This window comes from Ornithodoros turicata, unplaced genomic scaffold, assembly GCF_037126465.1.
Source record: "Ornithodoros turicata isolate Travis unplaced genomic scaffold, ASM3712646v1 Chromosome21, whole genome shotgun sequence".
Taxonomy (NCBI): domain Eukaryota; kingdom Metazoa; phylum Arthropoda; class Arachnida; order Ixodida; family Argasidae; genus Ornithodoros; species Ornithodoros turicata.
Genome location: NW_026999337.1, coordinates 1,914,440 through 1,933,696, shown reverse-complemented (window position 1 = coordinate 1,933,696; position 19,257 = coordinate 1,914,440). Strand labels below are relative to the sequence as shown.

The following is a 19,257-nucleotide window of genomic DNA, read 5'->3' as shown; positions in this document are numbered from 1 at the left end:
ATATATGCAGCCTGAGAAAATAAGATTACGATCACAAGAGTAATATATCCGTGGCTTCTGTGCAATCTCAGAATTCACAGTAGCAGAACGCAAGCGATGGCGGCGGTATTGTGGCGCCATCTGTTAGCCACTGAACCAACTTCGCGGTGAAAACAGTCTGACAGGCTGCACACTGTCGGTAAGCACGGGGTTTTCGCTGTACAAGCGCAGTTAATTTTGGGCTGCAGCACTCGTTCTGCCCGTGGTGTCTGCGGTCCCAAAAAATCGTGGTTGTGTCGTGGACAGCCTTCAAACCCTCCGTTTCGGACATCACGTAGCCAGAGAACGCATGGCGTCTCCGAAGCGGTAGCAGACGCTCCGGCCTGCGCGATGTTGCTCACCTCGATCATGTGATCCCAGGTCCGACGAGGAGCGTCCTTTCCACTTCCTTTCACGCGCGTGGTGGCGCTCATCATGTGCCTGTCGTGAAGGCAGCCTCCTATATACAGACTGTGCCCGTCAGATCCCCGGGAGAACAATGAGGCGCCGCCGTCGGAGATGTTTCGGCTTTCCGCCGCTCCTCTTGCGGGCGGAGAACACAGAGAGGGGTATCATGTGCTAATGGTTCCGCTGGCTGTTCGCGCTTGATTTTTTTTATATGGACGCACTTTGTAAATCGTGGATCTGGGCAACGGAATCATGTAGCGATGGCCACGATAAGAGCCCTTTCATGAAATCATTGATGACTCGTCGGCGTATCTCGGTGACGCTGCACAGACATGACAGAATGTAACACCGGCACCGTTCCGAGTATAGGCTGTGTGAGCTAGAGTGACTCTAGTGTGAGCTGAGTGTGCCTAATCTAAACGTGCTTCCGTTGAGGTAATCATCGACTACGGTACTTTATTGCAATGAAGATCAAGACATAGACAACAATTGACAGAGACAACAGAAAGGCACATTTTACAATTTCACATACTTTTGCGACAGAGGCTTGGTAGCAAATATTTTACGTACATCGTTTTTGGCTGTCGCTGCAGACGCATAGTTAACAAGCAATGGCTTAATGAATCTGGTGCATATTAGTTCAGCTAAGGTCTGGCGGTGTTGGTCATGATCACAGCTGCAGCTAAGCAAACTTGATTCTGAAACAGCCGGAACTGCCACTTTCAACAGTGCTTTCAGTGGCTTACCAAGCTTTGGATTTGTCTTCAGAATGGTCTGCACCAGCAGTCTCAATGTTTCCAAAATGTACAGAAGCTTGTCCGAGGGATAAATCAGCCCACCCCTATCTTGGAGTTGCGTGAACCGTTGCAGTGGCTGGTTCGTGAGTTGCTTTGTTGTCAGAACGCAGCATGCCTCACAGCTGATGTGCTCATGTACAACTCGAGCTACCCACCAACATACACATCTGCCGAGAGTTGTAATATGGGAAGTTGAGGTGGAACTTCTTCTGCCTTCATGCGGTTCAGCTCCAGAACTGCTGTTCCTGGTATCTCACCTGATTCCCTGGACACCCCAGTCGCTGCAGTTGGTAGCATGTCACTGTGTCCAGAATCTTGGCTGCGCAGCACATTGCACTGTTCTGAAGCTGCAGCAATCCCAGTTTTCAATAGTTTTTTTCCAAACTGGAGAGCACAGAGCGCACGTCAAGTTGATCGTTGCAGCCCATGGATCGCCTCAGTGTTCCAAACAAGGACTCAATCGGGTCACTGCTGAACTTGCGTGTCAAAACAAAACAGAACTTTTCTGTTTGTAGCAGGTACCGGATGCAAGCAGTAGTCGAGTATGTTGTCAGGATGTCAGGTCGTATGTTTCTGCAGTCAGAAATCCCCTTTGCGTATTGGCACGTTTCTTCAGTTCTTCCATGTATACAGGGAAGGTAACCTCAAGCCATTCTAGCCGAGGATCGTTCACATCATCGTAGTGCTTTGTGTCAGGATGCTTCTGCTGGATGTGTTGCACCTGGTTGCTTGTGTCGTGGAGTAAAAACCAACGGTAGATATTTTTCATGAACTGCACTGTTGGGCCTGCTCTGGTGAAGGATGCATGACAACTGAATCCAGCTTGTTCCTTCAGAAACTCCAACGCAGAGGTGACATCTGGCGCCAGAACTTCCACCGCTCGCTTGACGTCCATCTTTTCGATGTTGTTCGGATACACGTGTTTTCTTATAAGATTCCTCACAGGCTTGACTAACGACTCAGTTTGCATTTCGTAGAGTTTTTTCAAATGCGACGAAGTAACCTCCCCGTCCTTGCCAATGTCCCTAGTAAGGAACTGGGAACGAACGTTTTTCACTATATGGCAGTAATCAAAACTTAAAAAGAGAAGTCTGTCTTTGTCGCATGGGTGCTCAATTCTGTAAGTCAGAATTCCACCACAGAGGTCTTTCATCGCATTCACATTCACTTTATGATTGTCAGTTACAAGGCGCACTATCCTGAAGCCAGCTTCTTCCACCTTCTTCATTACATAAGAGATCAGCTTTGACAGCTCGTGACCACTCAGTCCTTTTGTGAAGAAGTAGGATGCTGGAATCCTATAGGATGTGGAGAGGCCATTTATTACAAAGCACAGCAATGAATTTGCTAGCACAAGTTCACTTCCAGGTTGCGTGGCCACCCCCATGTCGACTTGACCAACGAAGCGGTCTTGCTCTTTGTTGTACTGGAGCTTTTCTTTCATGCGCATTTCGTCGACGATGAGGGAGCAGACCTTGGACTGGGGAGCGGGCAGCTTCTCGTTTTCTCCTTTGGGGTGTGCTTGTATTAGATCCGTGAACCCTGTATCTCCAGAGATTGTTCCAAGGAAATTTTGAAGTGTGTTTCTACTTGGAAGCTTCAACAGTATTTCCTTCCTGATGTGCTCATAGGACTTGCTGGACAGGTGCCTAAGTATTATGCAGTGCCGAACTACATCTTCTGACCAGGTCGGTCTCTTGCGTTTGAATTTTTTTTTCTGATTCACTATTTGGTCCCAGAGGAACACAGCGGGAAGGTGCTTTTTGCCTGCTTGTTCCCTGATGTAGGCGAAATCATCGAAGTGGTTGTCGTCCTTCAGCTGCTGGAGTTCGTCTTTATAATGGTCAACTGTCTTACGAAGCCGTTCTATCTGCCTTTTTAGGTCCCTCTCTTTTCTCCTCCATTTCGTCCTCTCCATTGCCAGCAAACTTGATTTTAGATCAGCTTGTGTCTCTTGATCCGAAGAGGCTATGTGACCAAACTGTGTAGCGTCAGTGGTGCTTACGAATTCCTGCTCACCCTCTGCAGAAGAAAGGTCTCCAATGCACGGTGTTGTTGCTTCTTCTACTGCATTTTGTGATATTAGGCTATGAGCAACAGTATCTTCAAACATCCTTTTACGTTTCCTTGGGGGCTCGTTCTCACTGCGACATCCTCGCACGGATCTCTTCAAGATGCTGTCAGAGTTCCTTTCCTTTAGAACTCGTGGCTGCATGTACGATGGATATTCTGGAAAAACCGAAGGCACAACTCCCTTCTTGAGGCGCCGTCGTTTTCCTTCTGCGAAATGTGTTTCCCTGAAGTGCTTGCTGCAGACCCTTGAGTAGTTGGATGTGTCGCTAGGCACCCATTGATCCTTTTTTATGGCTTTCAGCCACTGCTCGCGCAGTGCCGCGTCTGCAGGTATCTCGTGAAACAAAATGCCGGGTAGTCGTTGTTTTCCGTCGGTCCGGCAGTACGGCACAAGGCAGTATGCCATGGGGCTGTGATAAACACTGTAATGTCAGTGGTATTCGAATTAGTATATCGTTTGAACATGCCATTAGTGCGATGTATGCAAAGAAGGCAAGCTAATCATCACGCGTGACTCCATGCGCTTCGTGTATCGTATGTAAACACGAACGAACAGAACAAGTGCACACCGACATGAATTCGTACTGATCCAAAACTATATCAACAAGAGATGCTTACCGTCGAAACGCGGCGATAAATTCTCGAAAATTGCACAGGAAAATGCAAGGAATAAAGTAGCCGATACGGCACAAAGCGGGGGCGGCGTGGGTATCCCCTACGTAGTTGGCGCCCTCTTGCGATGAGCCAGCGAGCTAGAGAGGAGCAGCCGCGATGGTCTCTCAAGCGCTTTGTGACGGGCACAGTCTGTATATAGGAGGCTATGTGAAGGCGAAGGAGGGTGTTTCGCGCACGGGAGGTTCGGGGAGCTATTGCAGGCGTCCTAATTTCGCTACGGTTGCACTAATTGTTGGAAAACTGTTTTCGGCCGCCTAACATTCCATACTGACTAAAAACAGAAACAAAGTTGTGGACCTCTAGACTGCTCCTTTAATGGTTAGCGGCTTCCCTCTCTCACTTTATTTTTTAACTCACTAGTGGGTCCTGAATGAAAAAGACGTGTTTCTGATGTGTATGCGCTGCTTGTTTAGAAAATGTTTGCCTGAATTAATTACTGCTTTGACTTTGTTTCAGATAATCACTCGATTGATATAGTAAATACAAATAATCTACTAGTTGGGAACGTATTTTTGAGCTGAGTGTATTGATTTCCGTTGTAGAAAACTTCTACATTAATTTGCATTTCAGATGTGTTGATTGTTTGTGGTTTCTGCGTGTAGAAATTACTGTTGCAAAGTTATCACTAAAAACAATGATGTAATTAAATTTGATTCTCGTTTTCGAATGAGTATTGTTTCTATCATTGAATAAACTTGACTTTCTCTCTTTGCTCCAGATGTTCACTCAATTGATACTTTGCTGCCGTGGCATCGTGGTTAGGATGACCGCTTTCTATGCCGGGACTGGGAGGTGACACGGGTTCGAATCCTGTCATCGGCTGTGCTGTCTGAGGTTTTCCCTGGGTTTTCCGAAGACTTTCCAGACGAATGTCGGCACAGTTCACCCTGAAGTCGGCCCAGGACGCATACTAACCCCTGTGTACCCCACTTCTTCATGATGTCCTCTCTCCATCTGTCCACGTCTGTATGCCGCTCATAGCCACAGTTGCTTCGCGGCACTAACATGGGATTTAAAAAAAAATAAAAAAAGTCAATGGATACTTTGTGAGTTGGGAATTATGTATGCATATTAGTTGCGTCTGTTGATTTCTTGATTAACAATAGTCTGAAATACAATTCACAATGTCTCTCCTTTTGATTGAGTATTGTTTCCACCGATGGTAGCATAATGTTTCTCACTTGTTTACATAAGGTTTGTGTAAAACCAGTTTGCAATGATATTGATGTCTGTTCGTAGATTTTTTGCTTGCTAATGATTGCTTTTATATAATTTTTATTGTGTTCTTGAGAATCGAATAATACTAACATCTATTTGCAATAGTTGATCAATAAAAAGGTTCGCCTCTGTGCACCAGTTATAAGAATATTCCCCTTTGGATGAAAGAATTTGAAAGAGAGAGTCCCCACCCCACAGATTCACAAAGGACCTGAGGTTTCTTCGCTTTGGGGTGAATAGAGGGAAAGAGAGAGAGAGTGACCCCACCAGGCTCAAGGAGCAAAGGTAGCTGGCTTGGTTGGATACCTCTGTCAAGGTAATGTTTATAGTGCCTGAGTGGAATGAAATTTGTATATTGTTCGACTAGATTAGGTCGCAAGGATGATTTGATGATAGTTCAAAAGATTTTTTAAATTATTATTTATTAAACAATTTATTAAAGTTGTAATGTTTCTTGTTTGATAGTTTGTTTCGATATTATTTTCCTGCATGTGTCTGTTGTTTACACGTTGGCAGATGCGCCGTTTAGTGTGTTTCTCTGCCATTCAGTGTTAAGTGCGTACATGTTTCTCGTTTTGATAGATTGTTTTTTTTTGTTCAAATATTTATCCTTTGTGTACCTCTTTATTACGTGTTGGGTGGTGCGTTGTTTTGGCTCTCTATTAGCTGTTGATCGTGTTTCTCATTATTTCCTTGCATGTGTGCTATTCACGTCATAATAAATTGAATAATTGTGTCGTGTTGAAATATTCAACTTAGCTTCCCATATTTTTTATTATGCGTATTGCGTTCCTTCTGCTTTCTTTTGGATGAATTTTTCTCTCAACTTAGCTTCCCATATTCTTTATTATGTGTATTGTGTTTCTTCCGTTTCATGTTTTTGGCTGGGTATTTCTCCTTCACGCAGAGTCGCAACATAATTCCCGCCACTATTTGGCTTTACTATACTTGCATGTAAACCGTCCACCGCACGGCTGTTGTAACGGAAAAAAATTACGAATCAAGTCGACCCAGGGAGAAAATCGCGACTGAAGTCGGCCCAGGTGTGACGGTACCATCGCTTGGTGGGGTTGTCGGTGTGCGTGTTCCTACTTGTATGTAAACCGTCCACCGCGCAACTATTGTAGCGGAAAAATTACGAATGAAGTCGGCCAAGAGTGAAAAAAATGTGAATGAATTCGGCCCAGGTGTTGTCATTGTGTATGCCCCTACTTGCGTGTAAACCGCCTACCGCACCGCTGTTGTAGCGAAAAAAATATGAAAGAATTCAGCCCAGGAGGAAAAATTGCCAATGAAGTCGGCCCAGGTGTGACGGTATCATCGCCTGGCTGGGATGACAGTGTGCATGTCCCTACTTACATGTAAACCACTCTCGCACCACCTGAAAAAAATTGCGTGCGAAGTCGGCCCAGAGGGAAAAATCGCCAAAGAAGTCGCCCCGGGTGTTGTCAGTGTGCATGCCCCTACTTGCATGTAAAGTGCTCACGCACCACCTGAAAAAATAAAAAAATACGAACGAAGTCGGCCCAGGCTGAAAAATCGCAAAAGAAGTCCGCCTGCTGAAGAAGTTCGGCCCGCTGGTAAGCACCCTCACCTGCGCGTCACCAACCGCGCCCTTGAAAAACGAAATCGCTAGAGAAGTCGGCCCAGGTTGAAAAATGCGCGACGATAAACGAATGCACAACCCAACTTAACTATTGTTCTTGAAGTTACGTACATCCTATCAGAACTTTGTAATTAAAACTTCACTACGGTACTCACGTATAATAATGTTAGACTTTTCATAATAAAAGTTGTAATTTTGATTGTAACCATATTGATTAAAAATCTCTTCTTTGATTAAATGTGCTATCCTATTTTAGTTCTGCTTAATTGAAAACTTGCGTGATTACCATTAATAAAAATATTGTGTATGATGTGTGATACCCCTTCAATGCTATTGCATCATACCTGTAATAAGTATAACCTTTGTTACGTGTATCGTATTGTGTTTCTTCTGCATCAGGTTTCTGGCTGGGTTTTTCTCCTTCACACAGAGTCATAACATAATTCCCGACACTAATGACTTTAATAAATATATTTTCACTTGTACTTTTGTGAATGACTATCCTTTGCATGTCTATATTTGCATGTAAACCGCCTACTGTACACCTGTTGTAGCATGAAAAAAATTGCGATTGAAGTCGGCACTGATGGAAATATGGCGAAAGAAGTCGGCCCAGGCTGAAAAAATGTGCGATGGTAAACGCGCGAGCAGCCCTCAGGACAAGCTCCGCCCACCGGTAAGCGCACGGACAATCCTCCCCAAAAATATGCGAGTGAAGTCGGCGCGACGGTGGTGCTGCCCTGGCGGGGGTGCCGGCGTTTCTCATTCCTTTTCCCTCCCAACCTAATTGTTCTACTTAAGATGCATCCGGTCCAAATGTTTAACTATTTTGAAGAACTGCTTTTTTCTGCACTTCAAGAAGGATCTTCATCGCACCTTCAGCCAGCTGAACTTGATAAAGAACAAGTTGCGCCAAAAAATGAAGCCGGAAATGGTCGAAGCCATCTGGCAGTTCGCTCAGCCTTGAGACGACACGGGAAGAGCTCCTTCGAGTATGACCTCCCTCCAGAATTCGTCGGAAACATGAATGAGAAAGCGAAGCAAGCTCCTAACACCATAAATACAAGTGCGATCAACATCAATGTCAACACCTACAGGCGCTTTTCTGCGTTTAGCTGATTTTAGCTGCGACTTGACAAAATTTATCGGATTATGGCGGAATTGGTTGGCTACTTTGGCGGATGTTTCGTCTAGAATTTTGGAAATACTGCTCTTCCAAACGCCGCCTGAGCCTGGAGTTGACGAATATGACGGCGTCTCGATGTCTTGGAGGAATGCGGTAATTTCCAACGTGAACAGCTCCAGCACAGCTTGAAGTTTGTGAAGCTTAAAGTGAGTAACCTTCGTAGGTAACGGATACAGCACATACGGCCATAGTCTATACAGGTAAACGCCCTTTGTGTCTTTGTTTTTTAGCGTTCGTTTGAGGCACTATTGTTCTTCTAGTCGTTTCAGCCCACAGAGTTAATGAAAATGAAAACGATCCTGGCGATGCGGCGTATTGGCGTGCGTAGTGGCGTATCTAGGGTGTGGCAGGTGTGGACAGGTGCCATGGGCGCCAGGTGAACAGGGGCGCCATTATGTTGTCGGGTGTGAATGTGCCAGGTCGGGCACTCAACCTGGCACATTCATAAATGATCTAAAGCACCCGCCATTAGAGAGGTTGTAGTGTGAAACGTAGTGCGGACCACACGAAAACGCATCCCCAAGGACATCATGTTAACCACGAGGTAGCTAATCTGGGCGCGTGACGTATTTGACGAGAACGGGGCACCGTGAGCAAACCGAACCAGCTCAGTGAGCGACTGTCACGGCGGAGACCAAAGCAGCCTAAACAAAAGGGAGATCCCACTCGAGACGTGACAGCAGCATTTGAGGATGTTTAGGTAGCAAGCCGATCGCAGCAGTGGGATTTTGAGAGAGATATCTGAGCAAGAAAATCGACCCGACGAAAAGAGGAGTTCGTATCGAGCGGACCAACAAGAGGGTCGACCTGAACCCATGTGTCGGGCTGGGGCAGGTGTAAAGGTGTAGGGGCGATTTCGGCAAATTTTACACTTCGGATGTTGACGGCAACGAACTGTACGAAGAAATTTTGGACTGCAGAATGTTGCTCGCGAGGCGCACAGAAAACAAAATATCGAGACCCGAAGAGCTTCTTGAATTTATTGTTCACTATGGAGATGAGAATGTCTTCCCGAACCTTCGGGTTGCGGTCCAGATAATGCTTACGATCGCGGTTTCAATTGCCAGCTGTGAGCGGTCATTTAGCAAGCTTATACTTTACAAGCAAGCTTAGCAAGCTGATACTTTCGTATTTAAGAGCATCAGTGGGCCAGGACAGGCTTTCCGACCTTGCTGTCCTAAGTGTTGAAGGAGAAGAAACAGAAAAAAATTGGTTTCAGTGACATTATCGACAAATTTGCAGCAGCAAAAGCCAGAAAGGCTATCATGTGACATTAGTGGGCCATTTGCATGTGTAGTAGTTATGTGGACTTTATTAAAGTATTTACAAAACATGACCAACTGTGTCCTCGATATGTGCCTGAACAGGGGCGCAGACTCATTGGTTGCCATGGGCGCAGGTAGCTCTAGCTACGCCACTGGGCGTGCGTGTGCTACTTTTAATTTGTAGTCGACGCACTGTGGTTTTCATCTTACATGTTCATTCAGTACCAAACGGCTGTCCCTCTACGCGATCCCGGGAACGTGTCGTAAGTTCTCACTTTCAGTAAGCTTGGAATTATTTACCGTCTAATACGTTACAGATACGAATCCTAGGTAACCTGTATTTGCGCCCTTTATATGAGCGTGCTTCGACGGTAGGACTTCAACTTGGCCGGTGAGGTCCATAGATTGGAAAAGACACGAAGGAACAATGAAATCGGTAGCCGTTCATGAGGCGACAAGGGACCTGAGGCTGAGAAAATGTTTGGAAAGCGTTACTCATGCTTGCTTCAGCAAGTCAGCACCTATGCCGTATGTGCTTTGGGTAATAAAATGGTTACATTTCCTGTGAACCTTATTTGTGTGCAGTGCTTGGGATGTCTAAACCAACATTCAAAGTATTAAGGGGGAACACTAAAATAAATGTAAAATTACATTGAACGTGTAATTTTTATTGTCATGGCAGCGTTGGAGAAACCTTGCCAAGCGCTGTTTATTAAATGCTCTCATGTCGTACAGCCTGGTACGTTGTATTCACATATAAACTGCGTTTCATATATGTTAAATATGCGTTGATCGGCACTCGTTAACTTAACGTGTTTGTTGTGTTTGTTTCCGAGCGGTCATTTGCCATCGTGAATTCACGTTCGCTTTCATTGTCGATTCAACATTCATTTTAGTAGATTGGTAGAAATCCAGCGAACCGATAGAGATGTAGGAAGAGAATTGCCTCAGGACGGAACGTCGTTCACACGACCCCTGCACACTCTAACAAAGCAGCCATTCACTCCGGCCGTAGAAGCCCGTACGGGCCCTTTCTTCCCTCCGGGCTGTTGACCCGCAATTCGCATGAACCTTTAAACACGTCACACCTAACCCCTTAAATACCATGCCAACGATGAGGACGGTGCCAAGAAGAAGAACAGTCTCTGTTCGAAATATCTGCGGCTTCTGTCCTGAGGCAACTCCCTTCCAACATTCATTTAGTTGGTATCCAACCTCTTTTCTACGACGAATTTACAGTGTGTTGACTGGGACGTAATGCGTACATAGAAATCTATTGATTACATCTTTCTGCTCAGTGTATGCTTTTAGAAGAATAAACATAATTTACTCGAACAACAGGTGCATTTGTACGGATTACTTTCGCTCATGCTTTCAGTAGTCCCAGCTGCAAAGTGGCCTGATCCAGGACCACTTACCAGAGGGGACCACTGGATCAATGCCACTGGTTACACTTCAAACGAGACAATTGTAGGGCGCCGAAGAGAACGAAGAATAAAGCGACAGGGGGCACGCGCAGAGTGTGCGGACCCTGGCTACGAACGGACAAGAAGGGTCTGATCTCTTTACATTGGCGCAGCCGAAAGTTCGAACTAAGATGTGGGTAGAGTTCCTACTCGAAAGGTCACCGGACGGTCCTGTGGTCAAAAGTTGCGACGATGGCGAAGAAGCCTTCACCCTGGATGCCCAAGCAGACCAGTCTGCCCTCCTTCGCTACATTGCCGAGAAACTCGGTACAGATGTGGCCTCTGCGACCACAAAATGATCCGTGAAGGTGAATATGAAACTGGTGGATTTCGATCGCCTTGTTCGTCCCCGACGGCAAACTGAACAAACCCCCACTGAACAGACAGACACGAACACGAATATGACAAAGATTCTTGGCATCGTCGAGCAGCAGCAAAGTCAAATCATGCAACAGCACAAGATGTTGCTCGACCTTGTACGCGACATGACGGTCCAAGGAAACCGTCATCACAGTTTGGTCACACCAGATAAGTTTTGTGGTTCCACGAGCCCTGACTCATGGATGGCCACCTATGAGTGTGCGTGTGAACGAAACGCTTAGACCAAAGACGACGATAAGGTTGACAACTTGCGCGCTCTCCTGGGAGGCTGCGCCAGAAAATGGTTTGATCTTCGACTTCGCGAACACCGAGAGGCATCGTGGCAATCATGGAAGGAAAGTTTCCTGCTGTCCTTCAGTGAAGACCATGTAAGCAGATGGGACGATGCCATAACGCACAAATATGTTCGTGGACCTCTTGTGGACTACCATTTTGAAAAGTTAAGGCTGTTACAACTGGCTGAACCACAGCTACCTGACACGTCCGTTGTCGCATTGATCTTACACGGTCTCCCCGTCCACGCACAACAGATGGTAAAACTCAGAGGAGTGAAACGACCCGAGGCACTTCTTCAGTGCTTGCGAGACATTGGAGAAATACGTGAAGTCTTTAGAGAACGGGACGGACACGATACGCGTCAGCAGATTCAGCCAGTACAACTGCCTCTGCCACTACGTCAGCCCACCGGAAGCTACATGAGTCGTTCTGGCGCGACAGCGCACCGCTCTCGACAGCAACAAGGAGGTCCGAGACAATGGACGTCGACCCCCAGGACCTCAGCACGAGCTGAAGATACCGTTGACGATTACTCGGAACAAAAAAACGAATAAAGGAGGGTGACAGTTTCCACCCGACGACAGAATACGAGACTGTCTATCTGACAAACACGAGGCTGATTTATATCGACGTAACATTAAATGGCACCCCGGCCCGGGCCCTTGTGGACAGTGGGTCCTCTATAACGTTCGTGAATAGTCGACTCCTCCATCCCAACTCTGTACTCCCTGGAAGAACCGTCAAAGTTAAAGGCTTCGATGGCACATCTAAAACTTTCAATAGTGGGACTCCAGTCGTCATAACAGTTTCCAACAAGTCTGTAACTACTGACGCCTTAATCATCGATGGTGTAGATTACGACGTCTTGTTGTCACGTCCAGACATGAAGCGCCTAAAGTTAAACATTTATTGGGATGACACCGTCGCTGTTGATGACGACCCTGTTGGCAGTCCAGGAGGAGACCAGCAGGCCCAGCCCCCTACTACTACTACTATAGACATTGCTACGGTCAGTGACATACAAGCACTGTATCCCGAGCTCGTCTCCTCCACAGGCTACCCTTCCGCGACATCAGCGATTCAAGTCCCCTTTGACATCAGGGACACTACCATAATCAGACGTAAACCGTACGGTATGTCGAAGGACAAGAAATACTGGCTAAAAATGGAACTACAGGCCATGCTCGATGCTGATATTATTCGCCCATCAACGTCACCCTATGCTTCACCCATAACAATAGCCCCTAAGGCTGATGGCTCCTTCCGTCTGTGTACCGACTAGAGACTCATCAACCGGCAGACGGATATATTCCCCTTTCCGATGCCTGGTGTGGATGACAATATCAACGACACTGGAGGAAGCAACACATTCTCGTGTATAGACCTTTGTAAGGGGTTTTGGCAAGTACCCTTAACGGAGGACACCAAAAAGTACACTGCCTTTGTGACACCATTCGACTTGTAGAGTACAATCGGCTCCCGTTTGGGTGGAAGAACTATTCTGCATGGTTCGAAAAGATGATGACAACAGTACTCCAGCCGTTTATTGGAAAGTTTGTCCATGTTTACATTGATGATATCCTTATTTACTCGAGGTCAACTAAAGAACACTGTGAGCACCTTCACCGTGTACTGCAAGCACTACGAAATGCTAATCTCATGATCAACCTCAAGAAGAGCGTCTGCTTCCAGAAGAGCGTCACTTTCCTCGGAAGACTGATTGACGGAAATACAAAAACAACGAAGGAAGACTCTGTCCGGAAGATTAAGAACACGAAACAGCCGCGTGACGTACATTCGCTGCGCGTCTTTCTGGGGCTCGCGGGACGTTTTCGCGCATTCATTCAAAGTTACGCTTCCAGGACAAGGTGCTTAACTGCCCTCCTACAGAAAAATGTGCCATTCATATGGAGTCTGGAGTGTGAGCGTGCCTACCAGGACATCCTAGATGCTATATCTTCGAACCCAGTCCTAGACCTACCGGATTTTAGTCTCCCTTTTGAACTCTGTACCGACGCCTCTCATTTTGGGACGGGCTCAGTGCTATACCAACGTGACGAGTCGCGGCCAAAATCTCAACAGCTACGAGTCATCGGATATCAGTCGTACACGTTCACTCAGACCGAGCTCAATTACGGAACAACTGAAAAGGAACTACTGGCCGTTATTCAGGCAACCAGATACTTCCGAACATTCCTAGATGCACGAACATTTAAACTGTTCACAGACCACCAGGCCATCTGAAACATTCTCGGCTCAGCCTCTCTCAGTGCACAGCGCCCTCGTGGACGCTGACGCATTGTCTAGGTTGGGGCTGGAACAAATTTCTGCGACCTCCTTCGACGACCCAAAACTATGGGAAGGTATACGAAACCTTAAACTTCAAGGCACCCGCTATCGTGTTCAGCCTACGCTTCAACAGGAAATACTCCATTTGTATCATGCCAGTCCAGAATCAGGAGGCCATGATGGCATATGCCGGACGTATCGCAAGCTCCGCCAGCGCTTCACATGGACTACACCCGTCCAGGGAGTGAGGACACAAGAAGTGTAATCGCAATGCTGGGAAGGGAAGTCTTCCGGAACACGAAAACCATTGTTTGCGACAATGGACCTGGATTTGCAAGCAAGGCCTTAGCCACGTGGGCTCAGGAAAAGGGCCTACAGATAAGGTTGACAGCGCCCTATCATCCCGCCGCAAACGGTATGGCGGAGCGCGCCATCCGGGATATCAAACAGTTCATCAACCTCTATCGCAATTTTCCTGGAGGATGGAAACCCTGCCTAGAAGCAGCAACACATCATCACAACCGCTCCCATAACAAAGCAATTGGTTGCTCGCCCCACTTTGCACTACACGGAGCACCACCCATCCTTCATGCGGACCACCAACTTGGCATCCAGGAAAACCTCTGCCTGCAGGAACGTCGCAAGACACCCGCCCAAATTAACCGCTACCGACTAACTTTGAAGAGGAATTTCGATCGTCGCCACAGCAGTCGTATTCCTGATATCGTCGTCGGCGATCTTGTACTTGTGCGAAAAGGATTACAAGGCACCAAAGAACTGCCACAAGGTCCCTTCTGAGTAACACAAACTGCCTCTTTGCAAGGCATATTGAGGACAGTCGGGTATACGGCAGACGATAACAAGTTCCACATAGCATCTATCAACAATATTTTTAAATATCGTCCCAGGAGGGACGCGTTCAGCAACCCGGGGTCTATGTAGGGCGCCGAAGAGAACGAGGAATAAAGCGACAGGGGGCACGAGCAGAGTGTGCGGACCCTGGCTACGAACGGACAAGAAGGGTCTGATCTCTTTACATCAATCATGAACTTGGCTCCACTTTCACTAAATGGTCCCACATTCAAAGTAGGGCCTGTCCAGTAAACCAATTGGAATGGTCACACTCCATATTTATGAAACGCGAGAAACGCATCTTGAAACGCATCTGATTGACATTTTGTGACACTTTCTGGTTCCTCGTTTGTGACAAGCGTTCCACAAGTTCGGGATATTTGTCTCCCGCCCCAAACTACTGGGTTTTCTCCCTTTTTTGATTTATTTCAACTACCTGCGGCTAAGTGGTCTGGGGTGGCCAGTCTGGCTGTGTCGTGACTTAAATCCCCTTTTTTTTTCTTTTTCTGTCACATCACATCGCATCACCAGACTTTTCCCTGTGTTGTAATATTGAATAGATACATATCCACAAGAAAAACATACATATGTATACGCCATATTACTGCCACTTTTGAAAACATCACTGTGCATTGTTCCACTTTTATTGATAGCTAGAGTGCTACCAGAACTTGTAACGAATCTATGTACTTTCGCCGTTCACGACAGTCTTTTTACGGGTCCTCGTTATGCGTGCCAGGAATTTGCAACTTGTCCTGGTGAGGGGGCTAACAGATGGATATTCTATCCCGCTTCTTATTGCGGTGGCGCATGTCACGCATTACGTGGCACAACCAAGGCTAACCACCAGTCATAACTCCAACTAAGCTACAAGCAAAGTATAACTACTGGCTCACCTCAGTAGCCAGCTATTGTAACGAGATACTGGTTCAGGAATAACAATCTCACGTCACTTATTTACCACTTTTGTTGATAAGAGCAGTACGACTTCTGTGTGATTAGGTTACTCGGCGGCTGTGCTACATTCCACGCATCACTTGCGCGGGGGGGATTTGAATGGCCGAAAGAAAAGAGAAAGGAAAGGTCGAAGAGGCTTGCTATTGCCCCAAACGAAAGGAAGACAAACTTTGTCTTTTCATTACTTGGGAAGTTATAACGAGGAGCCTCCGCCAGCACTCAGCTTGTACAACTTGTAGCTACAGCTACAAGCTTAACTTGTAGCTAGTTATATTTCGAGATAAAGAAACGGTGGTTGCAAATGAAATACTATTTTCACGAAGTAGCCGTAACTGCAACATAGTTACATTTCCAAGTAACTCACTATAATTAATATCTTGTATAAAGGGTGTCCCAGAAAACGTGTCATTGAATTTTACTTAAAAAACTATGCCACATAGAATGATGAGGTTAACGGCATTTGTTCTCGCTAGGCTTTTGACACCTCCTGATGTGCATATCATGTAACGTAAGTTTAATTATGTAATTTTTTGGGAACTGAACTCAGAGGTTACTTTTTTGCTCCACCAATGTGAAGAACGTGCCGAATTTACTCAAATTAATGATAATTGACGAGAATATTGAGGAGCTATCGTATCGAAAAAAATTGCCGAAAATCATACTCTACGGAGCTCGCAGAGGATAGCGCGCGACACATTTTTCAGCGAAATCATTGTCAGTCAGACGAAAGGAGGTTGGAAACCAAGCCCACACCGTCATGGTAGAAAGAGATAACGCAGACACAGCATATCGCGTCCAGCTTCGGCTGGGATCATACCTTCCCTCTCCCACTTTCAGAAACTGTCACTTCTTCTACTGTCACTCTATGAGCTGGGTTTCCAACCTCCTTTCGCGCGACTAACACCGATTGCGCGCAACAAATCCTCGCACGTTATACTCGAGTGGTCCTAGAAGCGTGATGTTCGGCTATTTTATCATAAAATTGAGTAAATTCGGTACGCTCTTCATGTTGGTGGGGTAAAAAAGTCACCTTTACTTGGCAAATTTTCGAGTTCACTTGGCAAAAATTTACATAGTTAAACTTAGGTTACATGACATGCACATCAGGAGGTGGCAAAAACCTAGTAAGAACAAATGCCATTGACCGCATGATCCTGGGTGGTGGAGTTTTTATTTTTAATGTTTTTATTAGAATTCAACGACACATTTTCTGGGACACCCCGATGAACTTGTAGCTTACGTCTTGTTGCCGATATTTCGAACAGAGACTGTTCGAGGAAGAGTCGGTGTTAGAAATATCACCGATGGAATCGGTAATAAAATATCGGCGGGTCTCGTCTTAAAGGAGCAGTCTAGAGGCCCACAACTTCGTTTCTGTTTTTGGTCAGTATGGAAGTATGTTAGGCGGCCGAAAACAGTTTTCCCACAATTAGTGCAACCGTAGCGGAATCGGGACGCCTGCAATAGCTCCCCGAACCTCCCGTGCGCGAAACACCATCCTTCGCCTTCACGATAGGCACGTGATGAGCGCCACCACGCGCGTCAAAGGAAGTGGAAGGAACAAGCGCAGAAAGTTGGGCTAGTTGGTGAGACAGCATACTGCAGATGTTGGGACGCGGAAGACAGGGACTGAAGGAAGTACACAAACACAAGCGTCACTCGCAACTAATATGTATTGCAGGCAAAAGAATGCTTTTAAAACACAACCGGTAGGCGACACGTGCCGGGTTATAAGCCTCAACCCGAGCTGATAGACGCACGGCAGCCAGTAGATAGTAAGGACGTAATTAGGTACTTAGGAAGGCAAGTTCTTTATCAGAAAGTGTTAGAGATGGTTGACTGACACACTTGCCTTCCCCTGCCAAAAGTATGTGATGCGCTTCTATTATCTCCCGGGTAATTTGAGATCTGGCCCTCCCCAGGAGAGTGGTACCCCGAAAATCCGGAACACAACCACATCTATCGCAATGGTATGCCAGATTGCCCGAAGGCACATTTCTGAGGCTGCAGGAGTGCTCACGTAGTCTAGTATTTAGGCACCTGCACGTCTGGCCAATGTAAACTCTATTACACGAGAGAGGGATTTTGTACATAACACTAGAGGAACAGGGCACGAATTGCTGGGAATGAGCAATATCACACACAACCCCACGTTCAACTTTTTTGACCATGCCACAGAGGCCACCAACCTTGTGAGGGGCCGAAAGGACCATAGGGACCTGGTACCTATTGGCTACTTTCTTGATATTGTGGGATAGTCGATGGACATATGGCAAAATGACCGGTCTACCAGGTGGCCTTTTCCTCACCGTATCCCGTTTTGACAGTACCGAAGCCATCAGTCTCTCAGCCTAAAGAACTTGCCTTCCTAAGAGCTTGATAAAGAACTTGCCTTCCTAAGTACCTAATTACGTCCTTACTATCTACTGGCTGCCGTGCGTCTATCAGCTCGGGTTGAGGCTTATAACCCGGCACGTGTCGCCTACCGGTTGTGTTTTAAAAGCATTCTTTTGCCTGCAATACATATTAGTTGCGAGTGACGCTTGTGTTTGTGTACTTCCTTCAGTCCCTGTCTTCCGCGTCCCAACATCTGCAGTGAAGTGGAAGGAAGTGGAAAGGACGCTCCTCGTCGGACCTGGGATCACATGATCGAGGTGAGCAACATCGCGCGGGCCGGAGCGTCTGCTACCGCTTCGTAGACGCCATGCGTTCTCCGGCTACGTGGTGTCCGAAACGGAGGGTTTGAAGGCTGTCCACGACACAACCACGATTTTTTGGGACCGCAGACACCACGGGAAGAACGAGTGGTGCACCCCGAAATTAACTGCGCTTGTACAGCGAAAACCCCGTGCTTACCGACAGTGTGCAGCCTGTCCGACCGTTTTCACCGCGCAGTTGGTTCAGTGGCTAACAGGTGGCGCCACAATACCGCCGCCATCGCTTGCTTTCTCCTACTGTGAATTCTGAGATTGCACAGAAGACACGGATATATTACTCTTGTGATCGTAATCTTATTTTCTCAGGCTGCATATATGCTTTGTTTTTTTGTTTTTTTTGTTTTTAGAAAACGTGATATAAATTATATAAAGAATAGAAGTCAACAAGAAACAGCTCGCAATGTTCGTAGCAGACGGTTTTTCTTACGAACGAATGAGGGGCTCTCTACCACCAACGTCACCGTAGAGTGGGTGTGGTCTGCAGTTGGAGCGCTTCGGCCTGTCACCGTGGCAGCGATTTTCCAAATTAATTGCACCGTGGTGAAGCAACTTTGGACAGAAATATTTTGTGGGAATGCTTTTCACATACTGCTTTACAAGACGGCAGCAGTTTTTGGCCATGTTAGATACCACTTTAATGCTCCTTTAAGGCTCTTCCCTTAGCATTGTCTCGTTCGATTTTCCACCAACCTACATCTTGGTGCATTGGTATAACGAAATGAAAACTTCAACTCTATGCTGTAGCAGATGTAGTTGCAGCGCCAGGTTACGGATAACTAGTCGACAGCTTACCTTGCAAGACTTTACATGAGATACAAGAACGAGTACAAAGCCTGCGATAACAATGGTGCATCCTAGTAACAACGTATAGGCGGGGCATTAGGCACGGTTGTCGTCGTCCTACACATAGCTACCACTATTATATAAGTGTCTTAGCTCTTGTTGGGAGTATTTCCTTGTACGTTTTTCATTCTGAACAGGGACGCGTTCCCAACGATAGCGTCTTGGACGACCAACTACGCCCTTTTGCTGTCGTTACCTGGTGTGCCATTGCAGTTTTGGGTAAGCTGCAT

General features: G+C 46.5%; 1 pseudogene; it reads right to left on the bottom strand.

The window, feature by feature from the left end:
* Positions 1-942: 942 nt before the first annotated feature.
* Positions 943-3,702, bottom strand: LOC135373146 (uncharacterized; annotated as a pseudogene).
* Positions 3,703-19,257: the final 15,555 nt, after the last annotated feature.